This window comes from Poecile atricapillus, chromosome W, assembly GCF_030490865.1.
Source record: "Poecile atricapillus isolate bPoeAtr1 chromosome W, bPoeAtr1.hap1, whole genome shotgun sequence".
Lineage (NCBI taxonomy): Eukaryota > Metazoa > Chordata > Aves > Passeriformes > Paridae > Poecile > Poecile atricapillus.
In genome coordinates this window covers 38397527-38411524 of record NC_081288.1, presented here as the reverse complement: position 1 = coordinate 38411524, position 13998 = coordinate 38397527, and positions in this window count along the sequence as shown.

Genomic DNA, 13998 nt, shown 5'->3' with positions numbered 1-13998 from the left:
TTTTGTCAGACTTAAGTTCCTGACCCCCAGGTCAGGAAAAGTGTCCTTTATTTCTTTCCTCTTTCCACAAGGTGTCTGTCAGCTTGTGTAGGTAGGTATGCACTACACATATACACAGAGAGAAGCATATGCTTGTGTGCATTATGGGCATTTCCAGGTTCACCTTAAAAACACCTTGTAGTTACAATGCTAAGAAAAGGACTATTACTCTAACATTCCCACAGGGTGATTTTAGTAAGTCTGTGAAACAGTTGTAATTTGCTGAAGCTTAAAATAAGCAAATGCAGGAAGAAAATTTGCACTGCAGTTTGATGTGCAGGATGAGTCCAGACAGCTACAGCATCCTGATTTCTAGAAGAGTGATACTGATTTTCCAGGGAACAAAAATACTCTGTCCAACTTTGTTCATTGCCCTTTAGTTCCTTATCTCCCACCAGTCAAGCTAAATTGAAAAGGACGACATTTGAAGAGGGTAGGTGGAGAGAACACTGCTGGAGCAAATGGTGCAGCACAAATTCTCATTCTATCCCCATCTTTTGACTGGAGATATCTATGGCTTTTCAAAATAAAAAGTCATCTTTCTAGAGCAACTGATTGCTTTTAAGTCAAATAACTTGTTGGGGGTTTTTTTTCTGCCTGATTTCATCTACCTTTCTTGTATCAAATACAAATGTGATCCCATCTCTTTATCTGGCACAGAGAGCTCCTACTAATACTTCATCATGACAAAAAATACTATAAAAGCCAAAACACATTTTCCATATTATTGTTGTAACCTCAGTAACATCTAAAGTACGGCATTGTTAGACAGAATATCAAGAAAAATGAGATTTTTTTTTTTTTCCCCCAGATCATTCTATAACTATTCTTGCTGCAGGGGCATTGGAAACTTTGGAACATATGTGTTTTGCTGAATAAGGACAGTAATGGTGCTGCTAGTACTGATGTGATTCTAAAAGGTGGTGACAGAGTGTGGCTAGTGAATAAAAATTGATAGGATAAAAGAGGCTGTGCAACAGAGACTTTATGTAAAATGAAAAATAAATACCATGTGGAAAATCACTGGGTTTCTGCCCATTTCAGTTTCTGCCTTCTGTAAGACAAAATCACATCGACAAATGACAGAAGTTGGCAAAAGTTCACTGTATATTTGCAGTTTACTAGAAAACAGAGGTGATGCAATATTATCTTCCCCCACTTAGTAAAATCATTGTGTTGCCTTACTGACCATGGCTATATGTAAGTGCATTAGCAAGTAATCATTACAAGAACCCCCCAGGGTATCTGATAATTTGTCTGGAAAGGGGTCACTTTACACACCAGTGAGACCTCTTTTTAATGTTTTCCAGCTATCTGCACAGTGAGAGTTTCAGCTGACTATTCCAGGTGAGGTACAAATTCAGCTGCTCTTCAAAAAAAGTAAAAAAGGCTCTTTCTTATGTCTCCAAGGCCTTGTAGCTGTCCATCAACTGGGTGGCTGACAAAAGGCCAGTAGAAGATACTGCAGCTATAATTGTGGGGAATAGCAGAATTACCCTAAATGAAGGTGGGTATTATAGGTAACTTCTACTCTGGGTCAGAAAGACCCATAAACCCCCAAAAACCTCTGTTTTTCTGGGAAACAGAGACAGAAGAATTCTGAGAGGCCATGAGAATGCTCATCTAGGAAGGTCCCACGACTGGAACTGTGAATGATATCCTCAAAGGAAGTTCTGAAGGTACATGTAGTTGGAAATTAGCCTACACCGATTGTGAAAAACTTGAGATTTTTTTTTTTTTCTGTCAAAATTTTCTGTACTGCTTAAAGCAAAGATCAGGCATCTTCATGCCTGATTTGAAAACTGCACTTAGAGGCTCTGACAAAGCCCTTTTAGAGAAGAAGATACAGGTGCCTGTGCAGTATAGTTGTGTCACATCCTCATCCCCAGATCAGTGCAGGTGACTTTCCCTGAAAGAAACATCTATCAGAAAACAGTTTCATAGAGACATGCTTTTGCAGAGTTGGCAAAGTTTTGTATATACACATTTTCTGTTTTTAATGCCCAACTCCTAATATTTTAGTTGTAAGAGATAGAATGAGTTAGGCTATTTATACTCAGCCATGACTTTTGTTATGTTATACTGACAATAAAATGGAATTTGTAAAGATATTAACTTACCCAAAATACAAGCTGTAGTTGCTAAATATTTGACTGCAATGGGCAGTTTTGAAACAAGAACAAACTTGTTTAAGACCAAAAGAAAGAATATTGTAATGAGATTTGTGATATACCGCTGTGGTAGTCTGACAAACCTAAATTTGAAAGATTTTTGCTCGAGAGCTGATCAGGTAAGTATTTTGATTTTTGTGGGAGCACTGGCGTCCCTGTTTTATTATCTGTTATTACAGATCCACTGAATTAATTTGCCTGTTTGAAGGATCAGGATCTTAATCTGACAAAATCCATGGGAAAAAAAAAAAGAAAATATGTATAACAGGAAAAAAGTAGAAAATTCAACAAATAATTTCAGTGAAATTCATCTTCTTAGTCTGAGGTTATCAGAAACATGATCACTATGGTAGAGCAGCAAATTATAAAGACAGACTGACTGTGTTCGAGAAATGGGAAGCTCTGGCTGAGCACTGTTGGCTGAGAGATCAGGCAACAGCAGGGAACACAAGATGTGTCCACAAGCAGTGTCATTCAGAATCTTAAAAGTGATGATGGAATGAATGTCAATCACTTACATAAAAAGCTACAGCCCATTTTCCTTATCATATTCACCAAAACACACGTGGAAACTTCGTATTTTGCAATCTCCAAGTCCAACCTTATTATACAGGGACTGTCACACTGAATAAATCAGAACTGTTTAAAACCCCGTAGGCTGTTCACACAACTCAAGGCCACCTGTTCTTGGTTCTGGTGCCTTTCTGTGACTTGCTGTAAACACAGAATTCCGAAGGTCAGCAAGTATAAGACTTGGTGGCATGGCTGCCCTCAGTTACATGCAGTCATAGTCAGATCACATTACTGCTCACACAGCGGCCTTGCAGGCCCTCCGTGAATAAATGTTCTCTGCAGACAGCAGTTCTGCATTCTGAGAGAGCACATTTATAAAGCAGTCACTTATTCCACACTTATTTCTATGTATGAATATATAATCAAGGAGAGAAAGACCAACGGTGGTGCAGTTTAAAAGCTACAGCAAGAATCTATGCCACAGGCAACGGCAAGGCAGCCTTTCCACTTAGGTTTCTGAATGCTTTGTTGTAAACATATAACGTAGGACAGGGATGGAGTATGTCTTTTAAATGCACTGCCCACAAGCAGGGCAAGAATCCACTTAGTTCTTAACAAATCAACTCCTGTCACTGGAACTAACTCTGCAGCAAAGACAGATTTTTAGGCTATGTTTTCAACTGAAGAACAGACAAAAGAGAGCGGCCATACTCACAGACTATGCCTCCAGCAGAACAGAATGATTGTGCAACCGACTCAACTTAAAAACACGCTTAAAGAAAATGTTTTTATGTGTAATTCTACTCAGACCTGAGTTCAGTTACAACATAATTCTCAGCCTGGAGTGACAAAGAAGCAGCGCCTACCTACACTAACCTTTTTGTTTGCAGAACATCAGATTTCACTTGTTTGTGCTAGTTCATATATTGTGACATGCATATGGACTCCATGAGCTTTTTGTGCTGCTCCCAAGATAGGAGCATCAGCTAGAAGATCCTGGTGAAATAAGACATTATGTTCTTCATGAGCAACCAAGTTGATCTCTGTCACCTGAAACAGACAGCTGAAACTCTCTGTGAAGTTATCAAAAAGAGATCTCACAGGTTTGCTAATTAAAGTGGTCTTCTCCAGCTGAAACAGTTGGCATCTAGGGGACCTAAAGAGGAGGGTTTGATCAGTAAAATAGCTACAGCAGGTGAAGTTTGGTAATGTGGAAGTAAAAACAGGGAGTACATTTATATCTAATCTAAGAACTCCATAGTAAATGGTAAATATTTAAGTACTGTTGGCATAGGCTCCATCAGTGAATGCTCTTACTGCCTTGCCAAAATACCTTACCAAGCTTTTTCATGTTCATACTGATCTGATATGAATGTTGGGTTCCCGTGCATATGTTATGGGCTTTACTGGCACTGTAGAGCTGGCAAATGGATCCAGTCAGACTCATAAGCACTATCTTTCTGACTCCAGAGCATCTGGATACTGTGGGCAGACTGTTCAAAGAACATGTAAACTACTTATGCATCAAACAGAAGTAATATCCGTGCCAGTTTAGCATGTGGTTTTTGAAATGCAAACTAAAAGGTTGAAGATGGGCTTCTGAAGCATCCTGGTGAAAACAAAGATATCTGAAAGAGACCAAGAGGTCAATGTCAAGTGATTCACTGTCATTCTAGCAACCAGTCCTGAAGGGTGGAGAGGGCATGGGAAGGCTGTTCTAGATCCTTCCCATTGTTGTGGTTTTAAACTAGTAACAAAAATTACTTATTTTTTTGTTGTGAGATACGGATTAAAGTAAGAGCAAAACAGGCTTAAAACTTAAAAGGAATAAAGACAGTTTATTAACAAACTATTAGAATAAGAATACCAAAATAAACTTTCAGAAAACCCTTTTACTTCTTGCTACTTGATTATTTCTTTGTACACATAACAACATAGAGACAAAAAAAAATAATTTTACAATCTTGGTGGTCAAAAACAGTCTCAATTTTTTAGAGTATTTTCATCAGTCCTTGTAGAGAAACAGAAGTCTCTTCCTGCCAATCCATGGAGTTTCCAGAGTCCACTCCTCCCATCTCACACTATTTTGAGGTGTACATGGGTCAAATAGAATCTAGGGATGTTATTTTTAAGGATAAATTATTCAAAGGTAGAAATCTTCTTCAGTTGTTTCTGTGAGCCTTCCTGGAAAACAGCCATCTCCCTGGCTCCTTTAAGGCTTTAAAATCTTCACTTCACTCGCAAGTTCCAGCAACTCACAGTATCACAACCACCTTTCTTTTCTTTAAAGTCCATACTTTGAATACTCTATTCCTCCCATACTCTAGTCATGAATTAAAGGAGTCTTTAAACTACTGTCCATTTCCATAGCTGTAACAGAAAGACCTTTCAGCAACAAGCATCTTCTTTTTTCTCTCTTTCTTATTTAAACTTAACTCTTTTCTTCACTGTTTTTGGTAGTTTTATGATGTCTTACATGTTAATTGTCTCTCTTTCTCTGTCTTTTCTAAGAAAAAGGAGTAATCTGTTGTTTATCTAGGTAGTAAAAGAATTAAAAGTTTTAAGAAAGCTACAAAAGTTCATAGTGTCAAGTTTCAGTCTAGCAGCAGACCTTGAAAACTAAAACTAAGCTGCCAAGCTCTGCTTTTCTCTCCTTCCCCCCTCCCTCCCTGCGGCCTTGTCCCGGGCCTGGGAGGGAGGGGGAAAGCAAAAACAGAGCTTGTTACCTCTCAAAAGCCGGGAACCAAAGAGAACAAGACAGCTTTGAGTGTACTTCTTAAGGAGGTGTTTACAAGTTGAATTCACTTTTTAATGGTCAGATCTGCTGTCAGTTCTTGGAAATGACTGATAATTGGTCAGGAAGAAAAACTCTCACCAGTCACCAGTAGCTTCAGCTTCCCCTTTTTTTTACTCGGTCTTAAAGGTGAAGCTACCCCATGACACCCATCTATTCCACAACTGTTTGTTTTTTTTACCAGCAGAAGGTTTTAACTTATTGCTGGTGCCATTCTTTATTGAAGTCTTCAGAGAAATACAGACCCATGGACATATTGGTAAGAAACTACTGCACCCTACTGCTGTTCTGCATTACTACCCATGTCTTTCTGCCTTGGACAAGTCTTTTTATTCACTTGTAGTTTAGCTTTTGATGGCTGAACTACTCAGCCTCACCCACAATTTTACATTTGACTCAGTCATTCAGTGCTTCACCTCTTAAGGTAGGTAAGACCCTCTGCGTTGATTTGTTGAGAAAATACACTACCAGGCTACTTCTGGTAATTTCCTGTGATAGTTAACCAATATTCTCTAACCCCTAATGTCTCTAATGAGCTCTGCTTCGTCATTTCTTGTCTTATATACAGACAAAAGAGCAAGTCTGCACTTGTCTGTATCACATTTATTCTCCATTGAAAATATAATTGCTACTTTTCCTATTTTCCAACCATATAGTAACAATTCTTACTGAAAAAATTGTTAAGCTCATAATGGCATTTCTATCAAATTTGGTGGAAAATATCTACATCCATTTTCTTTGCATTACCCTCTAGCTTTGCCCTGCCAGCTCATATCACAGTTCAGTTTTTAAAAGCAAAAAATTCTTTGTGCTAATAAAGGCATGATGCCAAAGCTCATATTTTCCTCCTACTGTATGGAACCCTGGGTATTTCTGTTCTCTTTTTACTTGTATTGCTGGAGAATGTTTTATTATTTAGATATATTTCTCAAATCTTTTCTCGTCCCTGCCCTTTTTGACCTCTTAAGTGTTTCTTTGCTAATCAGGCCTTATTCCTTTCTGAACAGGCTTTCTCTTGCTCCAAAGTGTCCTTCACAAAGTGGTCAGCCAGCCAGCAGAACTGTAGCCTGCAGGTGTTTTAACCCCTGTGTTGTTTGTAATAAAAATCCTAGACAGTTTTACATCCATTGACTGGAGGGAATTTAAATCTTCCTCCACATGTGAGTCCTGGTGTCCTCAACGTGACTCAATACTGAGAAATATCTTCAGTTTATCAAAGTTTATCCAAGTTTCTCCTCTTGAGAGGCATTACATTCTGTAATAAACTTTTCTTGATCTTGCAATGCATTTTTTTTTTCATCTGTGAGTACAAGATGAATCATATCTTTATCATACAAGGTTTTCAAGGTCAGCTTTTCTGTAACAGCTGTGCTGCTCTCCAGTGCCAACCCTCAAAGCTCCACCTCTTGATTCACAAACAGCTTGACCACCAAAATGAAGGAATCTTTAATAAGCAATCAACTTCATCCTGAAAGATTTGGCATTGCGAATGCCTGTCTTGCAGGTTGATCAGCAGTGTGCTTTAATGCTGAAGGGAACCATGAAATAAGAGGAATGATTCAAGCCATCAGATTTAGGAATTCTTCTGTTCTCTAGGCCATTTGCTGGAGCTTTTTAATTCTAATAATGTACCACAGATAAGGCATTGTGTTGTCAGAAAGAGAATGCATAAGGTGTTGCTTTTTTTACAACCTGTACTGTCTTCAAAGCTGAAAATGACTGTTTTTAGAGCTTTATAACTATTTCAGCTTTTCAATACCCAAACTGGAATTTTTCCTCTCTTTGTAAGAGACAGAGTGTTAAATAAAATCAATTAATTCTTGTTATTATTTGTGACACAGCTGGATAAAATATTTCCAAATATTGTATTGAAATCCTTTATTGATTTCATGCTGTTAGATTAGATTTAGATTATTAAAAAAAACCTTATACTTTGTGTTTGCAAATTTTCATGAGAATATCACAAATCTACAAAATTTCAATTAACTTTAGTTCATATACTTTCAGCACCTGTTGCTTTGTTTCTAAAGTCATGAATACATGTGGTAAAAAAGGGGTAAGGAAACACTCAGCTTTAATTAACTTAAAATATATATTATATTTTTATATATTTTTTTGCTTTTACATTTTCAATATCAGAAAATCTTGGTGAGAGAAATTTAAAATATCTTTTAACTTTGCAGTGATATTCAACTTTACTCACCGGTTCTCAGTACAGCAGCATCTACCTACTATTCCATGTATAATGTAGGCAGCACAGGTAAGTTATGAATTAGTCATTAAAAGTATGCGTTAATTTTTTTCTCTACTGAAAAAAGGTCTCTATAAACTGCATGTAAATCTGATGCTTCACTACTTTCATTCGTGTAGCTGTTGAAAACAGATGCAAAGCCTGCAACCAATGCAATTAACATTTAATGTTCCCTTTGTGCTCTCTGAGCAGTTGATCCCACAAGACACAAGGATTTGGATAATTTGGGTTGTATGAGATAGGGATAAGTTAAAAAGGTATCTTCTTCTGTGCTGAGAGTGAAGAGAGGGAGAGCCCATAAGTTAGAAAACAAGGAGTTGCTAGAAAGATTTGTGGTTAATTGCTGACAAATAGTACCCTATATATTATTCCACATGCAGTTTTTGCAACTGTGTTGTAACTAATTCTAAAAGCAAAAGCAAAATGAAAATTGAAATTTAAAAAAAAAATCTTTATCAAACATCAGATAATCCTTTTCTTGAATGAAAGGTCTATTACTGTGAGTGTCAGCCCTGATTTCTCCCTGTTTTTCTATCAGGCAAAAATCCCAGTCAGTGTCAGCCTAACTGTATGCAGTTCTCCTCCCGTTCCCTCATGACCAGGCCTGCTGTGCAGTACTCGAGCTGAAGGTAATCAGTTTAGCACATGAATATGATTTGATTATTTTTGTTTTACATAGGCTATAAACCTGTCCAATCTGTTTTAAAAATCTTTTCAGTGTTCAATTCACTTAGCTTTTGTGGATTGAATTCCCTGCCTGAAATATATTAAGCAACTGGGGTTAAAAGAGCGTAGTCTTTTTTTTTTTTTTTTTTTTTTTTTTTTTACTTTTAAATGTAAAGCTCTCTTACTTTCTTGAAATAATTCTTCATTAGAAATACAAGGATTTGGTACAGGGGTTCCCACTAGCACTGTATCTGAGATTTTTTCATCATGTCGCAAGCTAACGTTACTTTAGTGGGTTTTATATGTGATATTACCCTTCTTTGCAGTTCAGTCATGGTCTCCTGCTGGCTGGCACTGGTGAACAGGCTACAGGCAGCAGCTGCTGGTTTGACAGCCAGTTCTGTTCAAGGAGACGGTAACTGCAGGGCAATGCATGCCCAATAAAACAAGCTAAAATTGTCAGGGGATGCCTAAACAAGACCCTGCTCTGTAGAAAATAGTCAGCCTCTAAATAAACTCTAAAAGGTTTCTAGCAGCCAGGATGCAAGTGGAAGAAGTCTTCCTCTCGAAGTTTACATAATCATTTAATTTAATCCTTCCTGTGGTGTTTCCCAGCCACTGCTTTATTTCTTTGATCATAATCTGCTAGGACAAATGTCAGGAAATATGAGTCTACAAAGTGATGTGAATCTTGTTCCCTATCGGAGATGTGACTATGAGCATTATCTTCATGATATTTTCTTTCTTACGTGTTCATTACTGCTCAGTGTTTTCCCAGTCTTTGATGACAGAGAAAAGCAATGACTTTCAAGCTTAAAAACAAAGTTATATTATTCAGACCCTGGTGATGAGTGTACTTTAGCTTGCATTTCAAGGTGGAGAAAAGCCATAATAGCATGGGTATAACATGTAAGTTTTATTATAATGTGGTATTTGCAAGAAACCATGGCTTTTGGCTTCCATATTGTTTTTTACTTGCTGCAGCTCCATCATGGCCTGTGTGATGAGACCTGCTTGTATGTTTCTGTGTCAAACAGTCAAACATGGCCATTTCTTGCCTTTCAGTAGCTTTATGGCCTTATGAGCTTTATGAATTAGACTGAATTTAAAAAAAAAAAGGTCTTCAAAACAATAAATTTATGCCATCAATTACACAGAAATATACACACATATATAAAACAATATGCATCCATAATGTAATACAGGCTATAAATACAGAAATTGCCATCAAATAATATTTGGACATCAGTACTTTTCTGGTTCATTTAAACTTTGCATTTATTAATTTTAAAATAGAAAGAAAGAAACTAAGAAGCATTCCATCACTGTGGAAGCATATATTTTATATCCATTTGATATCTCATGTGATTACAATGTGCAGTTGAGGTCATTACACTCAAGGGAAAATAATGGTAGAATCTAGAAGACGGTGAACCAAACAAGAAAATATTTTGCTATTGCAAATATTTTGGTGTCTGTTAGGTAAGGAGTTTTTCTTTTGACAGTGAAGTCCTAGCTTGCTTTTAATTAATGTTGCATTACTCTTTTTAATAATAGCATCTATTTAAGATATCATTAATAACAACATCTATTGAAGACAGAGTCTTAGCATTAATTTAATGGGAGCATTAAACAGCATCTATTATATATTCCCAGATAAATTAGCATGATGTTTTTTTAATGGATGTTTTAATAGACATTATTAACCAGAATATTATAAAATTAAAACAGAACTCAATGAGTTCTTTGAGTTCCTGTTTTAATACTCTGTGAAGCCACAGATCCTGAAAAATAACAGTATATGTATTTTTTATTTAATTTAATGGCATTTGGCAAGAGTTACAACAAGCACATGCTTTTATTTGGCACAAGACAAGTATTAATTGAATTAAGACATGGCTGATTTAAAACCTATCTTACATTTTGATTCTGTGGGTCAAATTCTTTAACAAAGGGTTCTTTATAAACATTTGTATACAAAGAGGCATGGTTACACTTTGTTTTTACTACTTGAAATGTGTTGAATTTCCTGCAGAAATCATCTCTGAAAATAATTGGAAGTCAACATTTCTTCAGAGAAAGGAACATTCTTTTGATAAATTATTATTTCCCATATTTTTCAAAAACTCTTCTTCCCTTGTATGTTTGTGAAACTACACAGTGGGTGTGAAGAGTAAGTCTCAATTCCAGCTTTTTCACCAAAGTGCAAAGCTGTAAAACTCAACAGCTCACAGATCTGCCTATTAAGCTCTCATTTCGGTCAGCAAACATTTAGTACACAGGCAGCAGAATCTGAACCTTCTTCTTATTGATTTTCTGTTTGTGAGCCACATTCCTGAAAGTATATATTTTATCCACAGTAAACATTATTGCTCACATCAATGAAGAAGGTCATTGGTCATTATCTTTCCATTTCAGCAGCAATTATGATCAATTCCTATTTTCTATTCTGCTGTGGGAATGTGGTAGACACCTGTCATACATTAAAAAAACTTAAGAGAAAAGTGGCTTGTATAATCATTTAGCTGATATTTTGAATATGTCATTAACTCTTACATTTGGGTCAAGCTTTGTCTGGAAATCTCTGAGTCCCATACAACCAACCCTCCGAATTATTGTATAACACCTCAGAGTTAGCCAAGAATTTTTAGCTAAATTTCTTGAATCACCAGTATTTTCTTGAAATCCTAATGGTCTTACCTGAATACAAATATGTCATTTCATGCAACAGACAAAGCTGGCAGACCTAATAGGAATTTCCCATTGGCCTTGCTTGAGAATATGAATCCAACTTTCACTGAAGGACTAAGCAAATCCCTTCCCATCTCTCAGAAAGACTTGTCAGGAAGTGTAAATGAAAATCTTTACTTTTTACATAGCTCTCTTGCTACCTGTCTATATCCACCTGGCACTTTGAGATATGGTCCTGCTCAAATGGTGTTTTCAGGTTGATCTGTGTGCATTTAGAAAACACATGCAATCAGTAAACAAGGGACAAAACTATGACGGTATAGCCTGAAAGTGGCAAAGCACACATACAGATTGAGGAAACAAAGGATTCTGTTGTGCTTTCTGAACACTCAACCTTTTAAAGGTATGTCTTAAACTAATGTGTCTAAAATAATCTTTTGATAAATGGGAGAAATATTTTTCCTGTAACAGTGAACTTTACACTGCATTCTGTAATGTCGTGAAGAGAAGCTACTGTTGAAAGAACTTGCCTGGAGCTTCTTTCAAGAAAAGAAGATGCTTTTATTTATAATCTCCAGAATTCCCAAAATGCAATTGTGAATGAAGACACTTGAAAACAGACGTTATAATAATATGGGGAAAAAAAATATGTGAATTCCTGCTGTGCTGAGCTGGTTTGAATATACTGTAAAGCCCTTAAAAACTGAGTTTAACATCTTTTGTGAGAAAAAGGAACTTAAAATAGGCCTTCATAATGGGCTTATATGAATTAGGAAAAACTGGTTACTACATGTGCCAGTTTGCCTTGCTTTTTCTTTTAGTTGGGAGGAAAACAGCTCATACTTGTAAATCCAGGGAGAGAATGAAGTAAACACAAGAGTTCAATAATTCAAATAGATGTCGAACTCCTAAATTTCCATTTACCAGCCTTTTCTCTTAAGAAAAGAAAAACTGCTTCAGGCAACTTCTGCTGCTCCTATTATCTGGGCACAAGTCTCTCCTCTTATTTTCTAGCCTTGGACCAGGGAATGAAGGGTTGGGCTGTTATTAGGCTGGGCATCAAGGAAGAATAGGGAACCTCAGTTACCTCTCCGTGTTTCCTGCCTTAATCTCTGGACAAGACAGAACATCTCTGTAGTGCCAGAGAGAGTGGCAGCCCAGGACTTCACAGGAGTGCCAGCTGGAGTGTAAAAATTCCATTTAGCAAGGCTTTTGATATTCTCTTACTAGAAAGGAATGGGTCTATTGAAACTGAGTCTGCTCCTGGAACTACCACATGGCTCAGGACAGGAAGGGGGAGCATGGGGGGCTGGGTACCAGTGTCTCCACTGCATGGCATGGAAGAAGCTAAATCCCTCCTATTCAAGACTTCATTAAATTAAAATATTTGTTGGATAGGGGATGCTGACTTCTTGGCTTGCTGAGCAGGATACTTGCCTGAAATGCAGATGACCCAGATACAATTTTCTGTTCCAATTCCAGTTCCAAATTGGATGGAACAGGGACTTGAACTTGCAGCCTCAATTCCTATGAGAGTGCCACTAACTTAAAACCTAGTAGTTAGAAAAACTCCTAGGATTTTTTTAATTTTAATTTTTTTTACAGGGATTTAGAATTGGAGCCCATAATTGCTTTCAGCTGTAGTTTCACTGAAACAAATACATTCCTATAGAATTTGATTAAAACAGATCAGCATTTTCTGCCAACATCAATGAATCAAGAATATTTTGGGGAGCTACACTGAAGAAAAATTATTTCAAAGAAGGAAACTGGGAAGGGTAAAAGAGGAGAATGACATAAGATCAGAGATAAAGGTAGATAAGCCAAAACAAAGTCCAATTTGAAAAGGAAACAAAAACCTTTTAAAAATATCTCTGGAGCATTCCTGGTTGAATACCTGTCCTGCTGACAAGGCAAACAGACTTTCTGCTCATCAGTGAATACCTGATCAGAGAAGGAGCTGTTATTAATTCACTGAGTTATGAAAGTCAGATTCAATCTGGAAAACTGCATTTATAGCCAGAAATCTATCCGAGCCCAGTTTAGGCTCAAGACCCTTGATGCCAGCAAAGCTTTCTCTTCTAGCTTTTTCCTCATCTTCTTATTCTTATGCTTCCTGATAGATATTTCTATAATTATCCTTTTCTTTTCTATATTGCCTGCATTCCTTTTAATGGCACTGAGATTTTTTTTTGTCCAGAAGTTTCAAAATCATTCATTAAGAAGACATACCTCCTGCTTTGAACCTTTGAGAATAGATGTGCTGATGCATTTGTTTTCCTCAGAAAGACCAATTTAATCTTTTGAGCAAATCATCTACATAGAAAAAAGAATTTTGCATTCTAGTAGTTTGAAAGTGAAAGAGTTTAAATATATTAATGATGTAGTATCATTGGTTACAGTGAAGAAGGACAATACTTGGAAGACAGTAGGAGCTTTTTTCACCTCTCCCACATTATTCAGATACAAAAGTCTAAATATCTAGTCTCAACTGTTTTCCAGCTCAACTCCTAGGTAGCTTGTGGCAAAGTGAAACGATGGAAATTGTAAAGATGCAAATGGTGAAGAACCATTACAGATATATGCAAGGATATGAAAACACTTACAGTCCTGTCAACTGTATTTTACAGATTCTGTGCAGACTCCTTAGAAGTGCATGAATTCTAGACCAAACAAATGTGATGAGAATCCAGTTAGGGACACAAGAACAGGTTCCTGGTGAAGAAACTGGTGAAGAAAACCTCAAACCAGGAAAAGCACTGGAGTTCTAAACCACCAGAAACAGTCACATTTACTGAGATATGACAGGAAAGGTACAGAATAAAATCTTACAGATTTTGTTCTTGAGAGAAACATAGAAATTGGTCTTCTGG